Below are 23376 nucleotides of genomic sequence, written 5' to 3' on the forward strand. Positions count from 1 at the left end.
CAAGTCATACAATGTAAAACAAAACCACACACTATTTATATATATATATATATATATATATAAAATGTATATGGATAAAACAAAAAACATGGTAGCTGCTTAATGGTTATCTTCACCATGAAATTGTATTTGCACTATAATGATTTTCAATTTCATGCCTCATAGACTCATACTATTCAAAGTAAAAGTATTAGCAGGGATGACAAGATTCCTAATATAAATGCTCTACAAAGCACTATATTGCTTTCATTAATTTGGTCCAAAAACTTGGATTTTTAAAATCAAATACTTGCTTTCTAGCTAGAGTCTTTTTCCCTCCAATGATACAAGCAATACATCTAGCAAGCTATACCAAAAAGATCTTCTTATGGATCCCATTTCTTAGATCAGGTAACCAATGACCATACAAATCTCTAGAAAAGAAAAATAAATTCGTTATTTGATGCTCCTAACAAATAAACTAGTTACAAAAAAATAATCTCGTTTGCCAATGACTTCAATTTTTTGGTCAGAATCTCCTAATACTAAAAGCTTTGTGCAAATTCTTTATTTGTACCAAATGTGATCACTCAAAATGCTTCCACAAATTGTAATTACTCTAATGGTTCCCATGATTATCAAATCTAATAAATGTCAGCAAAGATGATTTTTTTTCTTAACACTTCATTTTTAACAGTCTTTCACAAACAACTACTTATACAATAAACCATCCATGAGGATATTAAATTTCTAGTATCATCCATTCAATATTTATAACATAGTTCGTTTAAAGTGAGACTACTTAGAATGTGTCCAATAATTGTTTTTTGGGCAAATCGCATTTTAAACCTTATAGTTTGGGTTAATTGCAATTAAACCTTGAACTTTTAAAATGCCATTTGGGGGTTTTACACTCCCAGATGCTAATGCTCTAATTAGTTTGTTGTAAATGAGTGATTTTCAATAAAATATTCAATTGCAATTGAGATCCTCATTTCAACATAGGATGCTTTCTTTTATGATTATACCAGGTATAAAGAACAAGTTCCACTGACTGAACAGTCCTACAAATCCACAGTAACCCTAAAAAAAATGCATAAAAACCATAATTTTGAATTTGTAACCAGCACCAAATTAAAAAAAAAAAAAAAGTGTAACATATTTTATGTTATGGCAACTTAGACAAGTTTGAATGAGAAAATGGCCTGAATCAGAAAACAACTAGAAAATAGGACATTTGTTCATTTGATTAAAAGTTTTGAATAACTTGTGACTCTTACTATAGTTGAAAGACAACAATAACAAAAGATTCATGTGCATTAGAAATAATTATTAAAAAAAAAAATAGAAAGGGCTTCTCGCTATGGGGTTATGAATTAATTTAATTCTACAATAATTGCAGTTGTCAACTTCTCGCCAGTCACAGGTAGAATATATCATGGTAAGGAGTGCCATGCAAATTCACAGAAAAGGGAAAAAATGAAAATAGAAGAATATAGAAGGAAAATATAAAGGAAAGAAACAAAAAGATAAAGGGCAATGTTTCAATATGTGATTTGTTAATTGTTATTGCTTGGAAATTGCAATAGATGTATAGCAGCTCTAAACTTATATCAGACAGTCAAATTTAAGGCAATGGCTTGGTTTCAGCCACTAAAGTTCTTGATTAGAATAAGGAATTACCTTATAAACAGGTCCAAATCCTCCCTCTCCAAGCTTATTATCAGGATTAAAATCTTCTGTAGCTGTCTTTAATTCAGCATAGCTGAAAATGAATGGTTTAGCATCTATTCCAAGGAGCACTGCAATTGCAACATAAACACAGGTTGTAACACTGAATCCATTATCTAGTAATCAATTTTCTTGAGTGGTTTCACGCAGAAAATGCTGCAAGAGTTTACATGCTAAATTGAGAAAGTACCCTTTTCTTAAGCATCAACAATCAATGTGTTTTAATCCAGAACAATGTTGGACTGAAGCTGGAGATTGGGTAGCAAGCTTAACATATGGAAAGCTGTTTATATGCTGAGGCTTCATTGGCCACGAAACTAACATTTTCCCCTACTCCTTTTTGATCATATATGACTGTTTATGTGTGCAAGTTTACTAAGAGACATATTAAAGAGGTTTTTGTAAAAATTCTTGTGTAAACATGAAATGATAGACTGCATTTTGTATTCAACCTAATATGCAGTATGCAGAGGCCACCTCACTAGTAGTTATAAATATAGAGAGTTCCATTTTTCTAACTGGTAAAGCAAACTGAATGAAGTTTGACAACTATGTGCAACATGATTTTGGCTCACCTTCGTCATCATTGGTTGGTAGTTTTCTTCTTTGAACAATATAGATAACCAACAATGAGACCCACAATCAGACCAGTCCTATTCTTGTTGCTGCTTGGAGGTCTGTTACTAACAGTGCGTATAAATTCTATACCAAAATAAGATAGTCAATAACATGGTTACTAACATGTGAGGAAACTAGTACCTAATCTTCTGATTTGAAACTACAGTTTTTGCACTTTATTACCTGGGGTAGCACTGAGGGCTGAAATAGAAGGTCCGTAAGTGCCTTTATCAGGTATACAGCAAGTCCCTTTTCCAACCCAAAAGAGATGGATTTCAAGGTAGTTTTCTGATGCCTGAACCTTAATATATTGTACCTGAACAGCTCAGAAAGAGGCACCCCTGGCATTCTTTCGTATGTCAAAATCCTTTACTACAAGATTCCCCTGGGATAAACAAATTCAAAAGTTCATAAAAAGACAGGAATGAGGATAAGAGGATGGAGGTAATTTATGGGGAATTGGAAAGGGACTACATCAAAGGTTTCATTCAAAATCCTTATCATGATTATAGACATGTTTTGGATATCAAAACTATTTTGAGTTTTGGAATTAATTGCAAAGGTAGAGAAGAAATTACATAGGTAACGGTTTTACCATAGTCAACTAAAATAGAGAACCTCTATTTTGGGGATGAGATTAGAGTCAAGAAGGATATTACTGGCCTTCACATCTCTGTTTATAATTCGAAGCTGTGACTCCTCATGAAGATAATATAAACCTCTTGCTACTCCCAAGCATATATCAAAGCGTGCTGAGCAATTGAGATTCAAAGTTCTATTTCCTGTCTCATGCAAGCATATAAATTTAATCTACATAGTATAAATAATTAGTTACACACACACAGAAACAGGAAAGACGGGTTCACATACCAAATAATGCTTGATCAAGACTTTTATTCTCTAGATACTCATACACAAGGAGTCGTATATCTCCCTTAATGCAACATCCATGCAACTTCACAAGGTTACAGTGTTGCACAACGGATATAGTAGCAATCTCAGCTATGAATTGGTTCTTTCCTTGGTGTGATGTTACAGAAAGTTGCTTCACAGCAACTACTCTCCCATCATAAAGTGTTCCCTATTACAAAGTACCAACAAAATATTAAAGAAAATATTTAAAAAAAATAACCACATCTACATATGATTTTAATCCATTAGAATAAATTAAAAAGCAAGATTTGACTAATTAAGATGGATGGCTTAATATATATAATTTACACTTCTTATCTGATTGATGGCTCAAGTCAAACAATATAAAACAAAACAATACAATATCCATTTGTATATAAAATTTTTAAGGATGAACCTCAAAACATTGTAGTTGCTTAATGGTAATTTTCAAAATGAAATTTTATGTTGCTTAATGGTAATCTTCAAAATGAAATTTTATGTACAGTTTAATCATTTTCAATCTCATGCGGCTCACGCCATTCAAAGGAAAAGTATTAGCGGGGATGACAACATTTCCCAAATATAAATGTTCTACAAAACACTAGATAGCCTTCAATTCCTTTGGTCCAAAATCACAATTTTTTTAATAATAATAATAAATAAATTTTGTTAAAGTGTCTCCTTTTTCCCTCCAATGATACAAGCAATATAGTAAGCAAGCTATTAACAGCAGAAAGATCATCTTATGGATTCCATTTCATAGATCAGGTAAGAAACCATACAAATATCTAGGGAAAAAAAAGGATAAAAGAAAAAAAGAAACCGTTCTTTGATGCTAAAACATTAGTACAAAAAATTAATTATGTTTGCCTACGACTTCAATTATTTGGTCAGAATCTCCTAATGCTAAAACATTTTGGAAATTCTTTATTTGAACCAAATGTAATGACTAAAAATGCTATACCCTCCACAAAATGTAATTACTCAACTGCTCAAACTTTAAACCATCCATGAGAATATTAAATTTTTGGAATCATCAATTCAAGATTTTACACTTTGTTTTTTTAAAAGATAATTACAACATGCTGCTAACTCTACAGTTCGAACCATTTCCCCCCTACATCTTAAGTACTTCGTGCAAAGGAAGATGCCAATTTAACTACAAGGCTTTAGATGATTTTATACGTAGTTTGTTTGAAGTGAGACTACTTAGAATGTGTATCCAATGATTATTTTTTGGCCAAATTATATTTAAAACCATATAATTAATTTGAGTTGATTGCAATTAAACCCTATACTTAAAAAATATATATATATATATCAACTAACACCTTGATCTTTGAAAGACATTTCATTTCACCCCTCCATCTATTTTTTCTCTAACATCATTTACCATAAAATGGTATTTTACAAAGATTAGTGTCACAAAAATTTGACACCTTAGAGAGAGAGAGAGAGAGAGAGAGGAAATACAGCATTATTTTGGACTTAGCAAGATTCCCCATTTTATAAGTAAATGATGACATAGGAAATATGGACGGAAGCGGTTAATTAAAACTTCTGATAAAATACTAGGTTCTTTTATATGTAACCTTTTAAAGTTTAGGGTTTATTTGAAATCATCCAGGTTTAAAATATGAATTACCTCCTTTTTTCATCAATTCATCACCCACTATAAGTAGATTTCTGTAAATCAATGATTTTTAATAACAGATTCACTTCTTAAAATTGGGATATAGTGGCATAAAATGGACCTCATTTCACCATACGATGCTTTGTTTTATAAGTATACCAAGTGAAAAGAACAAGTTGCACTGAAGATTGAACTGTCCTACAAATCCACAATATCCCAAAAAAAGGAATGTGAATTTGTGATATGGCGACTTAGACCAGTATGAATTTGGAAAATAGCCTAAATCAGAAACAACTAGAAAACAAACTTGTTCATTTGATTAAGAACTTTGAATAAATTTCGACTCAAACGGAAGTTGTAAGATAACAATAACAGAAGATGCATATGCATTAGATCTAGTAAAAGAAATAGTTTATTGTTATGGATATGGGGTAATGAATCTTCATTTATTTTTGGATCAATTTACTTCTATAATAATTGCAATTGCCAGTTTCTCACCAATCACAGTACCAAGAACCAAGATATCATGGTAAAGAGTGCTACGCAATTTCAAAACAAAAAGAAAAAAGAATATGTAGGGAAAATATACCGGAAAGAAAGAAAAAAAAGGGTGATGTTACAATCTGTTATTTGTAAATTGTTATTTGGTTGGACATAGCAATAGATGTACAGTAGCTCTAACTTACATCAGGCAATCAAAATTAAGGCAATGGCTTGTGTTCAAGCACTAAAGTACTTGATTAGAATAAGGACTTACCTTATGCACAGGTCCAAATCCTCCCTTTCCAAGCTTATTATCAGGATTAAAATCTTCTGTAGCTGTCTTTAGTTCAGCATAGCTAAAAGTGAATGTTCTAGCATCTATTCCAAGGAGCTCTGCATTTCCAACATACACACGGGTTGTAACACTGAATCCATTAACTAGTAATTGATTGCTTGAGTGATTTCAAGCAGAAAATGCAGTTAGGTTTTTACAGTTCTAAATTGAGAAAATCTCCTTTTCTTGAGTATCAACCATCAATATGTTTTACTCCAAAATGTTGACTGAAGCTGGAGATTCGGCAGCAAGCTTAACATATGAAAGTTGTCTACAGCCTGGGGCTTCATTGGCCCATAACTTATGTTTCTACCTACTCATTTTTTTTCATATGTCGGTTTGTGTGTGCATGTGTATTATCTAGAAACATATAAAGAAGAGGTTTTGGAAAAAATGCTTACATAAACATGAAATGATACACTGCATTTTGTAATATAGCAACACACGAAAAAAAGAATTCCATTTTTCTAACAAGTAGAGCAAACTGAATGAAGTTTGACAAGTGACAACTATCATGTACCAGCAACATGATTTTTGGCTTACCTTCATCATCATTGGTTAGCAGTTTTCTTCTTCGAACAAAATAGAAAACCACGAAAACAGAAACAAAGCTCAAAAACTCCAACACCAACAATGAGACCTACATCAGACCAATGCTATTCTTGTTGCTGCTTGGAGGTCCTCTACTAACAGTGGGTGTAACTGGAAATTCTATACAAAAGTTAGTCAATAACATGGGGTAGCACCTAATTAGGTGCTGGAAGCCAGTACCTAATTTTTCTGAATTGCACCTACAGTTTTAGCAGTTTATTACCTGGGGTAGCACTGATAGCTGAAATACTTTGAGCAGGTACATAGCAAGTCCCAAAAGAGATGGATTTCAAGGTAGTTTTGTGATACCTGAACATTTTTAAGTTCCTTCTGAACAGCTACTAAAGATAAACCACCGGCATCCTTTCGTATGTCAAAATCCTTCAAAAAAAAAGATTCCCCTGGAGTAAAAAAATTCAAAAATTAAAAAAAAAAAACAGGGAGGATAAAATAAAGGAGGTAATTTTACAGGGAAATTGGAGAGGGACTATATCACGGTTGTGTTCTTGGAAACTTGAATTTAGATTTGGATTTTAAATCAACAGATTTGAATTGCCTTTATTTCAAATCGATTGATTTTAGATATCATTTCAAATCCAAGGTTTTTAAAGTTGGATTTCATCAAACAAATCCTTGATCTTTTAAAACTATCAAACAAGATATTTGGATTTTAATCACTCAAATCCAAATTAACATGCCCAAATCTTTCTATCCAAACGCATCACAAAGGTTTCATTCAAAATCTTTATCATGATTATAGACATATTTTGGATATCAAACTATTCTGGGTTTTGGAAACTAATTGCAAAAGTAGTGAAGAAATTACAGAGTGGTTGTGTCATACTTAAATAAAATTCTGAAAAAAACAAGACCAAATTAGATGGTCAAAGAAAATTTGAGGGGCCAAAATGGAAAACCTCTAGTGGTAATTTAGGAATAAATTAGATAATGTCAATTATAAATATGCATCACATTCAAGGAAATTTCTGCATTGATGAATATATTTGTTACATACATTCTTTTTTTCTTTTCTCTTTTTGTTAAGAAATATACACTTAGATTGTTATTATAATCCCTAGTCACGGTCATGGTGTGTGATTATTAAACAACACAATTTTTTTTTTTTTTTTAGGTAAAAGATAGAAATATTATTGTTTAGAAAAACGATATACAAGCAAAAACGTATAAGCCCTGTTTAGGCACATTCGAAACAGGGGAAGAGTTAGACCTCTAATACAAGTATCAAATACAAGCCTGAAAAAACAAATACTCCATTTCATCTTCGGCACTAAAACCTAATAGCTTATCCATTGTTCCTTTGTGCGTTGGTGAGATTTTGGTATTCCTGCAAGAACCCAACAGCCCCTACCAAAATGGTTTTGGGGTGGGGTTGAACTCTCTCAAAGTATACTTTGTTTCGTGCATTCCAAATTCCCCATGATACCGCTGCCCCTTTTTTCTAAATCCGCTTTAGAAAGTCTCTGTACCAACGTTTTGAACAGCAAGAAGAAATCATTGGCTTCGTTTGGGCATTTTTGGATTTTCCCCGAACGTAAGGGCCATATATTTCTTGCGAAAGGGCACTCCCACAACAAGTGACCTGCAGATTCTAGTTGCTGACAACACAGTTCACACCGGGCATCCACATTCACCCTTCTCCGATGTAGGCTCTCCCTGGTAGGCAGTATATTTGAGCCAGCTCGCCAAATGAATTTGCGGACCTTTGGGGGCACATTCAGCTTCCAGATTTTCTTCCAATGAGTTCTATGATGGAAAAATGCATGTGCGTAGCGAAAAATTAACGGATCTACTTCATTCGATATTGATAACATGTGCTATGAAAATTTCAGAATACAAGAACAAGAGAGTGTACCTTGGTGTGGGAAATTTCAAAACAAAGATTGTAAGCACTTGGGAATACTTTTAATCATCACTCCAATTCCACTAACGCCCAAGATGTGTGGTCTCTCAATCAGTAATGTGAATTTGTTCAAGAGAGAATTTGAGAGTGTTCAACACTCACATACACCATTTCATACAAGTTGTACTCCTTAAAAAATCTGTATGTTTCTCTCTTATTAACTGATTATCTAATTGGGCTAGCCTATTGAGCCTTTCCAATTGAGCTCTAGTATGTGACTTGGAGTGGGACCAAAAGGGACCAATAAGACACTAGCTCCAATGGGCCTTGAGCTTTTCTGTCAATTCTTGACAAGTCTAAAGTTACCATTAACTATATTTAATGCCACTATATAAATATAGTTACATTCTAGGCCTTATCTATAAATTATATCCTAAGACTTTATTGTACATGCAACCCCTTCATAAAATATTCGTAGTAATACAAAGTCATAAATGTAGACTGCCACTTTGTAAATTACTACATCTTAATCCTTGAGTACCCGGTTTAATCCTTTTAAGTTATTCATCATATATTTATGAAATCCAATTTCATAAATATATACTTTAGTAATTTCTTACGAAAGTGGTTAGGCCTAACTCTCTGAATAACAAATCCATTAAAGTTATCTCAAGGGAATATTTTGTATCTACGTTAAGAGACTATGAATTCCATCTTGAGAATACATGTTCCATTAACACTAAATGTGGCTGCTCAACATACTGAGGTTTTGACCGTAACTTTAGATCTCAATCTTGATATATCAAAGTAACCTACACCTCATGATTAGGTCCATTATTCTCTCAGGATTAAGAGTTCACGTTAATATAAGTCGTGAGATTTATTATTCATTTGACAGTCGTTAGGAGAATAATAAATCTCATAGTGGTCTAGTTCAATATGTCTTAACTCTTAAAACATATCAACATATCAACTAGAAGTCTCCACTTCCATGATCAAGACAAATCATCTTAGTTGATATGTTATAGGCTTCGCAGATGAAACACCCAATTTCATCACCGACTACAAGCTAAATTCTAAGTTTACAAAGAACTTGTGATTTATATCTTCTGTGACTAAATCACATAAATCACATACTATGCATCTCATGGACTATATGATAATGTCTGAATATTCATGTTGCCATTATTTTAGATAATAATAAAACAAATTTATTAATCATAATATTAAGTCATACATAATGTCATAGTTAATATCATACATAGCATCATACAATAGGATTTAAGGGCACTAATCCTAACAATCTCCCACTTGCCCTAAAGACTATTGTGCACTAATCTAACTCTCATTCCCTCCAAATGTGACTCGAAGGTCCTTTGAGGCAAGGCTTTGGTAAATGGATCTGCTAGATTATTTGCACTTTCAATCTTTGTTACCACCACATCTCCTCGAGCAATAATATCTTTAATGATGTGGTACTTCCTCTCAATTTTCTTTCATTTTTTGTGATTCCTTAGATCTTTAGATTGTGCAACTGCTCCATTATTGTCACAAAATAATGTGATTGGAACTTGCTCCATTCTCATTACACCAAGGTCAAAAAGGAATTTCTTGAGCCAGATAGCTTCTTTTGCTGCTTCACAAGCAGCAACATATTCTGCCTCCATGGTGGAGTCTGCAATACAAGATTGCTTAATACTCCTCCAACAAATGGCTCCACCTCCCAAGGTGAAAACACATCCTGAAGTGGATTTTTTGAAATCTAGATCCAATTGAAAATCTGAATCTGTATAGCCAATGGGAATTAAATCCTCACAACGGTAAACAAGCATATAATCTCTCATTCTCCGAAGATACTTGAGAATATGCTTTACAGCTTGCCAATGTTTTGGTCATGGATTTGATTGATATCGGCTGACCATGCCAACTGGATAACAGATATCTGGTCTAGTACAAAGCATGGCATACATGAGACTTCCCACTGCAGAAGCATAAGGAACTTGTCTCATCATATCTACTTCCTCTTGAGTCTTAGGTCTTTGGTCATTAGACAGAGGAACTCCATGTCTGAAAGGAAGTAATCATTTCTTGGAATTTTGCATGCTAAACCGTTCTAGAACCTTATCTATATATCTAGTTTGTGATAAACCTAACATCTTATTCTTGCGATCTCGCCAAAGCTTAATCCCTAGAATGAAGTTAGCCTCACCCAAATCCTTCATATCAAATTGGCTGGACAACCAAACCTTTACTGATGACATTACCCCTACATCATTTCCAATGAGTAGAATATCATCAACATAAAGCACTAGGAACATTACTACTTTATCTTGATGTCTTTTGTACACACATGGTTCATCAAGATTTTGTTCAAAACCAAATGATTTGATTGCTTGATCAAATATGATGTTCCATGACCTAGATGCTTACTTAAGTCCATAAATGGACCTTTTCAACTTGCATACCATATGCTCTTGGTTCTTTGCTATGAAACCTTCCGGTTGCATCATATAGATTTCCTCTTCAAGATTGCCATTAAGAAATGTAGTCTTGACATCCATTTGCCAAATCTCATAATCAAAATGAGCAGCAATGGATAAGAGAATTCTGATAGATTTAAGCATTGCTACTGGAGAAAATGTTTCATCATAATCAATACCTTCTTTTTGTGTATACCCTTTCACCACTAGCCTTGCTTTAAAGGTTTCAACCTTTCCATCTATCCCTCTCTTCCTCTTGTAAACCCATTTGCAACCAATAGGTTTAATGCCGTTAGGCGCCTTTACAAGATCCCAAACTTGATTGGAATACATGGAATCTAATTTAGATTTCATAGCTTGGATCCAATGATGTGCATCTATATCATTCATTGCCTCTTCATAAGTGTATGGATCCGATTCAGCCTCTTCAGAGATAGCTTCATAAGTTTCTCCCAAACTTATGAATCTTATAAGAGGCCGAACAATTTTCCCACTACGACGAGGCACCTATGTACTAAACAACTCATGAGTAGTATCTTATGGTGTATCTAATACAGCCACATCATCCCTAGTTTCATCCATTGGTTGTTCTCTTACAAGTTCATTCATTTTAGTCAACACAACTCTACTTCTAGGAGTAAAATTATTTATATAGTCATTTTCCAAGAATTTAGAATTTGTACTAACAAAAACTTTGTTATCTTTATGGCTATAGAATAAATAACCCCTAGTTTTTTTTGGATAACCTACAAGCAAACACACTTCTGATTTTGGTTCCAATTTATTAAACTTCCCTTTTAACACATGTGCAAGACAACCCCAAATGGGAAGATATTTCATACTAGGCTTATGCCCACTCCACAATTCCATGAGTGTTTTGGGAACAGATTTTGATGGAACTAAATTCAAAAGATGTATTGTTGTATTTAAGAGATAACCCCAAAAAGAAATTGGTAAAGTTGAGTAACTCATCATGGATCTAACCATTTCTAAAAGAGTCCTATTCCTTCTTTCTGCTACACCATTCTATTGGGGAGTTCCAGGTGCAACCAATTGGGATACAATCCCATTTTGAGTTAAGTAATCCTTGAAATCCCCAAGAAGGTATTCGCCACCAAGATCAGATCGAATGACCTTTATGTGTTTACCCAATTGATTCTTAACTTCAGCCCTAAACTCTTTGAACTTTTCAAAGGCTTCAGACTTTCGTCTCATTAGGTACACATAACCATATCTTGAGTAATCATCGGTAAAAGTGATGAAATACTCATAACCTCCTTTTGTTTGGGTTGACATAGAACCACATACATCAGAATGCACTAATTTTAGCAAATCTTGGGCTCTTCTACCTTTTACATTAAAAGGCCGTTTGGTCATTTTACCTTCCAAACAAGATTCACAAACTGGAAATTCATCAAAGTCCATGGGCTCTAAAAGTCCATCTTTGATCAGTCTTTGAATCCTATTTGAATTAATATGATCCAAACGCAAATGCCAAAGATATGCATCACTAGTAGAAGGAAACTTTCTCTTTAATGATTTCACATGAGAGTTATTATCTAATTCAGAATTATATAATTCATGCTTATCAAGAGTTAAAATATAAAGACCCTCCACAATATTGCTAGAACAGATAAATACTTTATCCTTCTTTATTACAACATTGTCTTTTAGGATAACACAATATCCATGTTTACCTAAGTAAGTAGTAGAAATTAAATTCCTACGAACATTAGGTACATACAAACAGTCTTCCAATATTAAAACTCTAGATTCAAAACATAAATTATAAACACCAACAGCTACAACTGGAATCCTGCTCCCATCACCCAAAGTAAGAAACAACTCCCCTTCTTTAAGCTTTTTGGTCTCTTGGAACCCCTGCAAGGAATTGCAGATATGATTAGTACAACCTGAATCCACACACCAGGAATCCGTGGGATTCTGTACCAAACATATTTCAAGAAGGAATGTATTATTCATACCCTTTGTTAAGGACAAATTTTTCAAACCATATGGCTTCATTTCATTGGCGACCCGTACCACATCAATATTATCATAGATTTTGGGAGAATCTATTTTAAAGCCCAAAAGAGTCCTTATTCACAAAAATGATGCCGAAGCCCATGGTCCAAAACTCATAGCGATATAATCTCATCAAGGCCCATAGTTCGAACTCATGGCACAACATCTCATTTTTGGCTCATGATCCAAGCTCATGAGTCTTATCGGGGGAATTTTGGGAGTCGTGGTTTGGAGGGCCAAGAAGTATGTTCAGTAAAGCTCTAGTGGTTCAAAGTTGATAAAGGAAAGCATGTTGCTTGGCATGTCTTCCCCAATTCCCTGAACTCTGACGGGTCAGTGTGCAAAAAGTAACATTTGGGTAAGCCTCTCATATCACATAAGCACTTAAAATGATAAAACTCCCCATGCTCTTTACATAAAAATTAATGTCCATCATATAATATAAGTTTTAAAATATAATCATATCATTCCATATTAATTATTTTATTATTTTCATATAAATCAATTCCAAGCACATGGCTAAATATATATTAAAATCTCATATCTAGCGTTAAATGCTCTCTTTACTCTCCAAGATTTGGTTAAAATACAAAAAGATCATATTTATATCTCTAAAACTTCATCAAATATCAACCAACTAGTCTATTACTTACCAAAATTATATATGGACTAAACATATAATTTTTCCAAGAGAATAAACTTAGCCGAAAACACCAAAAACGGCTTCAGTGGAAGCTGCAACAACTTCTGCACAAGTTGTAACAGCTCCAGCGGAAGCTGTAACAGCCTCTACAAAAGCTGAAACAACTCCAGCGGAAGCTGTAAACAGCTTTTGCAGAAGTTGTAACAGCTCCAACAGATCTGTAGCAGCTCCAGCAGGTTGACACATGTCCTAAAATGATGTCATTCGCCCATAAATGCCCAATCCCAGCAACTGTGGTACCAGAAACAAGAGGATCGCTCAAAGATCATCTCACCATCTTTAGTTAAATCATGAATTTGATGCCAAGTATTTTTTCTCAAAGCAAAGGATGTTATCCACATGACATCATCCAGCTATGTCAGCAACATTTAAGTCTCAAAATTTCTTCTTTTGGTTAAAAAAAAAAAAAAAGACCACTTACTTTGTCAAAGATTTTCCCTTATTTGCTAATTTTCCTTCAACTAAATTCTGATCTAGTTACATAGCTTGGCTCTATATAAAGAGGACCAAGCTACACACTAAAGACATCATCCATCCCCTCCTCTGTCTGACCCCTCTCTCTGATCTTCAATAATTCTGAAACTCCATTCATCTTGTTGCCATATCTCTAAAGATCTCCATGTCTTTCTTCATCCCTCTCTCATCTTCCATTTTCTGAAACTCTATTCATTTTGCTACCATATCTCTAAAAATCTCTAAACTCTTCTATACTTCTCCATCTCCCTTACAAAAATATATCTTCCTAGACAGTACCATTACACACTATCCATCTCTCCCACACTTCAATACTCTGAAATTTCACTCATTTTTATTGCCCAAAACGCATCTTCATCTCATTCTTTATTTCCCATACAAAATCTCCCTTCTTAGAAAGCAACATAATCCATAACATGAATAATCTCATGTATTTACTATATTCAACCTTCATATTATCTATCTCACACTTCCATATATTTTATAAACACCTTTCTCACAAAATACCTATACATACTCATCATATTTCTTTAAACTCCATGCCTCACATAGCATACAAGATCCATGTCCAACAAAGTATCTACATACAATTCCTATACATATTACAAATACCATATCTCACAATATATATATATTTCTTACCATCTTTACACATCTTAAAACGTATCAAAATATTCTTCCAAGAACACATCACAAAAGCCCTTTCTCATGGAAGACATATATTTATAATGCTAAAAGCCCTTTTTATGGAAGAAAAAAACTTATAAAAATTAAAAGCCCTTCTTATGGAAGGCAATATCACTCATGCTTGACTAAAAAACTAAAAAAACATTACATGGGGAAAATCATTTAAGTGCATGATTAAGGGGACAAACTTAACCAACCGATGCACACGACTGGATATGCTCTCTCTCCCTCCAGTTGCACCCATTTTTTCCCTTTTTAAACATAAAGTCACCATGAAATGATTCACTTCACCATGCTGCTGAAATGTTAAGCCCATTGGTGTTACGGCTAGAGCCCCAAATTATGAAGATAAGTCATTATATTTTAGCTTTAAACTTATATTATTAAGTATATTTTATTCATTGTCATTATACCACTCAACTAATGTTATTATATTGTTGGAATGTCATCAGCCCATTATTGTTACATGGCTAAGGCCACAAATCACATAAAGAACAAAGTGATGCTATACGGCTGGAGTCAGAAACACACAAGATAAGTCAATCTTTCTCTATTTTCAAGATTACAGTATTAAGTACATGTTAATTCATTATTATTTTACCGTTGGATGCAAGTTATTTTAATATCATCTCACTAATACTTCATTAATGAACATACATATTAATAAATCGATCTACCATCATCTCACATATATTATTTGGACATGAATCATCCTTGGACACATATCTTTTTTGGACATGAACTACCATTGGACATTTATTATTTGGACATGAACCACTGCCGGACATACCTTATCATGTTGAACATGAATCATGAACCGCAACTAGATATGGACTATCGAACTCATCCCATTATTGTACATTGGACACCTAATTAAACACTTTCTAATATTGGACATCACTTAACAAACATAATAATAATGTATCAACTCACCATTTAATCAAAGCTATCATGTTAAGCATATTATTTATTTATTTCAACCATTATCATGATTCTAAGACTTTGGGTTTGATCTATTTTGTAGGTTTAAAAAATACACCGGTAGCCATTGGTCTATGTGGTCCAATGTCGAGTTCCGGGTTGACCTCCCCAAAACAAATCCGGGCCTAGCAAAGTCACACCTCCAAAAGGCATGTGGCTACGTGCAAAAAACCGCCCCCGACACCCTTATTCTTGGCAGCCTTAAATATTGGACAATTCCTCTTCCAATGTCCTTTCTCACCACAATGGAAACACTTTCATTTGATCTTCTTTCCTTTGTCAGCAACCCTTAAGGCAATTTGTTTACCCTCTTGTTTGGTGAAGTCCTTCTTCTTCTTCTTCTTACCCTTGCCTTTCGACTTAGGTTAAGAAGTAGAAGCTTCACCAATATTGGCTTCAACATTGTAAGTACCAAGAATGCCTTCTGTCGCTACCAATTCATTCATTAATTTAGACAATGTATAAATCTTTTTGTTCATATTATAGTTAAGTTTGAATTCCTTGAATAATTCTGGTAATGACTGGAGTATCATATCCACTTGGGATTCTCCATCAATATCGGCACCTAAAACTTCTAATGTATTCAGATTAGAGATCATTGTAAGACAATGCTCCCTTACTGAACTACCTTCAGCCATTTTGGTATTATAAATTTGCCTCATGGTCTCTTGCCTTGCAGAACGGCCTTGCTTACCAAACATCTCCTTCAGACTTAGCATAATGTCTGAAGTTAGTTCCACATCCTACATTTGATGCTGTAGAACATTTGAAATAGATGCGAGGATATAGCACTTGGCCATCTCATTAGATTTCTGCCAACGATCATATCGTTGTTTTTCCTCAAGAGGAGCATCTAATGAAGGAAAGCTAGGACATGGTTTAGTAAACACATATTTGTGCTCTTCAGTAGTAAGAACAATGTCCAAATTTCTTTTCCAGCCAACATAGTTGGATCCAGTCAGTTTGTTTTGATTAAGAATAGTTACAAGTGGGCTAAATGATGCCATGTTCAAATCTGAAAACAATAAACATGAATATAATAAATAAATTGGACACTATCAATTTAGCATATAAACATATAGTATGGAACCTTAATAAAACCATAATATAATATATGCAACGACAACCCAATCCCGCAATTAATATTCCTCGAAAGCGAGGTCATACCAATCACTATGATCAAGCGAGAATTATTCTCATTATTAATGCTATCATGGTAACTCTTACCAAACAAAAATAATTTGCCGCTTTTCCTTCAGCCTCTAAGTAATAATGACATAGCTCTGAAGGGAGGTTAACATTAAACTTAGTCTAGTGTACACCATTGACTAAATTCTATATGAGTCATTAAGTAACTCCACGAAAGCGTAGTCGTTCTTAATGTAAAAACACATATCATCCATCATTAAGAAGTTTAACCTGTAGTACCATGAATTAAACACCCTCCAAAGGAAGCAAGGCATATACGCCAAGGCGAGGTGCTTAATCACACTACAATAAACCGACAATGGAGGCCATGAGATCCAACCCTTGTATCTCTCTCCCAATAGATCTTTTAAAGGAAAGGTTTTTAATTATAAAACATGCATAATCTAATTACACATAGCCTTACTCTTTAAACATGTGAAAACACTTAGAAAAATTTCTGATTTTCCTTCTTTTGATTGATCGAATGTGCACTTCAATTGATCGAAAAAATTAAAAAAATTCGAACTTGACCACCTGACTTGTTCGATCGATCGAAAAACAAATTCGATCGATCGACTAGCAATCGAAAAACAATCTATTTAAAAAGTCTGATCACTGTTTCACTCAATCAATCGAAAGTGATTTTCGATCGATTGAAACTCGTGAAACTCGAATTTCCAGAAATTTTCTAGGGCAGTTTTCTACGATTTTTCTTGAACAAACAACTAACATACGAACATGATAGTCAGAGAATGATATCAAAACTGAATTTCATTGATGCTATAGCCTTAAAGATCAATTTAACATACTTAAATTCAAATTTAAACAACATCATAACACCAATATCAGTTTTTATCAAATCATAGTTTCAACAACCATGCAAAAAATTAAATGTGTAATCTTCTAACAACATGAAACTATAATTTCTAATTCCAAAATTCACAAAACATGTTATACAATTCGAAATTGAAGACCGCTCTGATACCATTTGATGGAAAAATGCATGTGCGCAGCGGAAAATTAACGGATCTACTTCATTCGATATTGATAACATGTACTATGAAAATTTCAGAATACAAGAACAAGAAAGTGTACCTTGGTGTGGGAAATTTCAAAACAAAGATTGTAAGCACTTGGGAATACTTTTAATCTTCACTCCAATTCCACTAACGCCCAAGATGTGTGGTCTCTCAATCAGTAATGTGAATTTGTTCAAGAGAGAATTCGAGAGTGTCCAACACTCACATACACCATTTCATACAAGTTGTACTCCTTAAAAAATCTGTATGTTTCTCTCTTATTAACTGATTATCTAATTGGGCTAGCCTATTGGGCATTTCCAATTGGGCTCTAGTATGTGGCTTGGAGTGGGACCAATAAGACACTAGCTCCAATGGGCCTTGAGCTTTTCTGTCAACTCTTGACAAGTCCAAAGTTACCATTAACTATATTTAATACCACTATATAAATATAGTTGCACTCTAGGTCTTATCTATAAATTATATCCCAAGATTTTATTGTACATGCAACCCCTTCATAAAATATTCGTAGTAATATAAAGTCATAAATGTAGACTGCCACTTTGTAAATTACTACATCTTAATCCTTGAGTATCTGGTTTAATCCTTTTAAGTTATTCATCATATATTTATGAAATCCAATTTCATAAATATATATTTTAGTAATTTCTTACCAAAGTGGTTAGGCCTAACTTTCTGAATAACAAATTCATTAAACATATCTCAAGTGAATATTTTGTATCTCCGTTAAGAGACTATGAATTCCATCTTGAGAATACATGTTCCATCAACACTAAATGTGGCTGCTCAACATACTGAGGTTTTGACCGTAACTTTAGATCTCACTCTTGACATATCAAAGCAACCTACACCTCATGATCAGGTCCATTATTCTCTCAGGATTAAGAGTTGATGTTAATATAAGTCGTGAGATTTATTATTCATTTGACAGTCGTTAGGAGAATAATAAATCTCACAGCGGTCCAGTTCAATATGTTTTAACTCTTAAAACATACCAACATATCAACTAGAAGTCTCTACTTCCATGATCAAGACAAATCATCTTAGTTGATATGTTATAGTCTTCGCAGATGAAACACCCAATTTCATCACCGACTACGAACTAAATTCTGAGTTTACAATGAACTAGTGATTTATATCTTCTGTGACTAAATCACATAAATCACATAATATGCATCTCATAGACTATATGATAATGTCCGAATATTCATGTTGTCATTATTTCAAATAATAATAAAACAAATCTATTAATCATAATATTAAGTCATACATAATGTCATACTTAATATCATACATAGCATCATACAATAGGATTTAAGGGCACTAATCCTAACATTCTGTCCCTACTAGCTGTGGAGTGTTCAACTCGATTTTGTTCCTGCAGCCTGATGGCAACTTGATAAGCTGACTTTACCAAGAAAGAGTGGGATTTGTTTTCCTTCCAAACTAGTACATCCCGAGTCGGATTACTTTGCAACGGGATAAACAAAATTTCCATACATGTCCGATGTGCAAAGAGGTCATGTATTTTTTCCCTATCCCATTGGAAAGTATGGACATCAATCAGATCCTTTACCATCAAGTTGTGTTGTTTCTCACCAAAGAAAATTGGCTTATGGGATAGCCACCTGTGGGCAGACACTTTAATGGATTGACCATCCCCCACCTTCCATTATGCTCCTTCCGTATATCCCTTGCAGCTGGTAAACTTTGCCATACATAGGATGGATTATTCCCCAACTTAACTTTCATAAACGAACAATTTGGGAAGTATCGAGCCTTATAGACCCGAAAAAATAAGGAGTGGTTTTGATGGATCAGCCTCCACGCTTGTTTTGCTAGAAAAGCTAAATTAAAAGCATGAATATCCCTAAACCCCATACCACCCCTCTCTTTTGGGTTGCACAATTTTTTCCAATTTATCCAGTGGATTTTCTTCTCATCCTTTGTCTGCCCCCACCAATACTTTGCCAAAGTTGAATTTATTGTGTCACATAAAGCTTTTAGGATTTTGAAAATAACCATGGAGTAAGTCGGAATAGCTTGAGCAACTGTTTTGATGAGGGTCTCCCTCCCTTCCTTTGAAATAATTTTTTCCTTCCAGCCCATGACTCTTTTGGTTATCCTTTCCTGTAAATCTTTAAAGGTGTTAATCTTTGATTTACCACCCACCATAGGTAATCCAAGATAGGACTCACAATCTTCCATAATCCATGCTCCAAAGAGGCCTTGGATGTCTGTTTTAATAGCTTGACTTGTATTCCGACTAAAAAAGATAGAGGTCTTTTGTCTATTGATTGCCTGCCTCGATGCAGCTTCATATCGCCCTAGAATTTCTAGAAGGCATTGGCCTTCTTCCAATATAGCTTGGCAGAAAATAAAGCGGTCATCTACAAATAATAGATGAGATATACAAACCCCATTAGTGCAGGATAAGATTCCATGTAGTTGCTGTGACTCTATTGCCTTCCTGATCAATGAGAATAGGCCCTCTACACACAATAGAAACAGGTATGGGGAGAGTGGATCGTCTTGCTTTATACCACGGGATGGGGTGATATATCCTTTTGGTTCACCATTAATGAGTACCGAGTATGATGCAGTATGGACTGTTTCCATTGCTAACCACACCTATCTCCCATCAATTCCCAATTTAAGCATAATTTGCTAAAGGAAGGCCCATTCTACCAGATCATAGGCTTTGCTAATGTCCAGTTTTATTGCCATTTGCCCTTTCTTTCTTGTCCTTTTGTTCCTCAACCTGTGTAAAACTTCAAAAGCTACTATAGCATTATCAGTAATCAACCGGTTAGGAACAAAAGCACTTTGGGAGTCAGATATTACATTTGGCAGAATTAATTTCAGCCTATTGGCTAACACTTTAGATACAATTCGGGACACTACGTTGCCTAGGCTAATAGGTCGGTAATCTTTGACAGATCTAGGTTCATTTTTTTTTTTTTGGGGATAAGTACAATATAGGTGTAATTCATTTTATGCAAAAAATGACCAAATTGTAAAACAGATAATACAGCAGTAGTAACATCCCTTCCAACTATGTGCCAATATTTTTGGAAAAAGAAAGGGGACATACCATCCAGTCCTAGTGATTTGGAGGGGTGCATTTGGAATAGAGCCCGCTTGACCTCTTCAGGAATGTATGGTTGGAGCAGTGTGTGGGTCATGTCTAGAGTTACTACTCTATCCACCGAGTCCAACACTGATTCCAGATTTGATGGGTTTGTTGATGTGAATAAATTCTGAAAATATGCTTCAGCCACCCTAGCCGTATTAGATTCAAAGGTGCACCATTGGTCATTCTTGTCTAAGAAACCATGGATCTAATTTTTCCGCCACCTTTGACTAGCTCTTTGGTGGAAATATTTTGTATTCTTGTTGCCTGTTGATAACCATATTGATCTCGACCTCTGCCTCTAGAATAGTTCGTCTTGGAAAAGTAGTGACTGAATCTCATCCCTCACCTTTTGTATTAATTCAATATTGTCCACCGTATTCATAGAAGTCAGTGCTTCTCTTCAATTTTTGTTTTGGAGTTTCCCAAATTTCTTCCCCACGCCACTAAAGCCATTCCACATTTTTTAATCTTCTCAAAGAGCTGAAAATTGGGGCTGCCGCTGGTCACCACTCCATTCCAGGCTTCAAAGATTACATTTTCGCACTCCGAGTGAGAGGCCCACTTCTCCTTAAAACGCTCCAGTATTTTTTTTCCGGCAAGCACCCTATGTACACGCTTGGGTATTGAGCATGATTGGGTCATGGTCCGAATATGCTGCCTGAAGATGGTATAGCTTACTGTTTGGAAAGATATCCCTCCATTCAGTTGTTGCGCAAGCACAATCCAATCTTTCTTGTACAAATGCGTCACCCCGTCTACCATTCCTCCAAGTAAACATGTTTCCATTGAAGCCAAGATCAATAAGTTCACAATGCAACAATACACTCCAAAATTCCTCCATCAGACGAAGTGATCTCGGAATCCGCCCTTGCTTCTCCTCAGATGAGAGGATTTCTTTGAAATCTCCCAAACATAGCCATGGCAGTGAGTCTCTAGTATGAAGGTGTCTCAATAAACTCCAAGATTCATGCTTTCGATACTCCTTCAGTTTGCCGTAAAAACCTGTGATTCTCCATGGTGCAGATGGGTCAGTCCTAATATGAGCATCAATATGGTTTTGAGTGTAGTTTTGGACGTGTAAATCTACTCGTTCTTTCCATAGCATAGCTAGTCCACCGACTCTACGAATGCAGGGAACCGCAAGCATGGCATCATAGTGCAAGCATGGTTTTAAGATATATTTTAAAGATTATGATTCACATTCTTTTTTTTAAATTTCCTTGTACAACATATACAGTCTTGCATATGCAAAACCTTGCAATTGGCATATAATATTTATTGTGACAAAGTTCTTATGAGCTTAAGCCACAGACATGATATTACTAGAACCATTCCAAAGTCTGCCTCACCCAGCTATAAAATATAATCAAATAGATTTTCTGAACTAAAACTAAAAGTAGAAAGTTATATTGTACTATAACTTACAGCTGTTCTAATTTCACTAAATTCCCAAGCTCAGACGAGAGAGAACCAGTTATTTCCCAGAAAAGACCTATAAAATTAACTAGTAAAAAAAATAAATGAATTAAAAACCAAGGATTTGATTCTCTCAGTGTAGATTATCATGATCAAGAATGTGAAAGGTATAATTCCAGGCCAAAAAAAAAAGTCTAAGCGAAATGCAGAAAGTAACAAAATAGGTGTACTACACACGTGCATCTAGGTGACTAGTAAATTCATATTTTTGTGAAACCCTTATTCAAATATTTTTAATGGGAAGTTATTTATGCATCATGTGGGCCTTGAACCATCTGTGAAAAAAAAAAAAAAAAAAAAAAAAACCACCACCACCAAGATGCCACGACTTACAAATGACCCGACAAGGCATTTTTTTGCTATTTATTTGATTTTCCAAACAATTCTATCTTGATAAGTAGCCCTGTTTGGAACTCACGTTCCAATTTGAAGTACTCAAATTTTTGAAACTCAAGTTGCAACAGAATTTTTTATTTTTTTTATTTTTTAAATCTCAACTCAAGCTCTTGGCCAAAATGGCCAACTGGCCTTAAAATTGTAACTATCTAGTTAATAGGCGCTATTTAGAAACATATTTTGTTTATAGCATCTCGAGTCTTAAAGACTCGATTTTGGTCTTCAAAATCGACTCTTTGAGACTCGGTTTGTAGCTTGGATCAACTCTGATGTGGCAGAACTGCCAGATGGCATTTACATGGAAATCGAGTCTCTAAGACTCGATTTCTAAGCCCTATTTATCTCACTCAGACCAAACCAAACACCAAGGCATCAGAGGAAAAACCCAGAGAAAAAAAAAAAAAAAGAAAAAAGAAAAGAAAACCAGAAACAGAGAGGGAGAGAAGATCGAGATCGGCGACCCAGGCGCGCGCGGCATGATCAGAAACTGACCAGCGACCCAGGCGGCCAGGAGCTCGCGCTGGCCAGCGTCGAGCTCGGCCAGGGGCTCGCGCACGAGCCTGGGTTGCGTGCGAGCCTGGGTCGCGCGCGGCCAGGGGCTCGTGCGCGAGCCTGGGTCGCACGCGGCCTGAGGCTCGCGAGCGACCTGGGTCGCGCGAGCCCCTG

This window comes from Quercus lobata, chromosome 4 (genome assembly GCF_001633185.2).
Source record: "Quercus lobata isolate SW786 chromosome 4, ValleyOak3.0 Primary Assembly, whole genome shotgun sequence".
In the NCBI taxonomy this organism is placed as follows: Eukaryota; Viridiplantae; Streptophyta; class Magnoliopsida; order Fagales; family Fagaceae; genus Quercus; species Quercus lobata.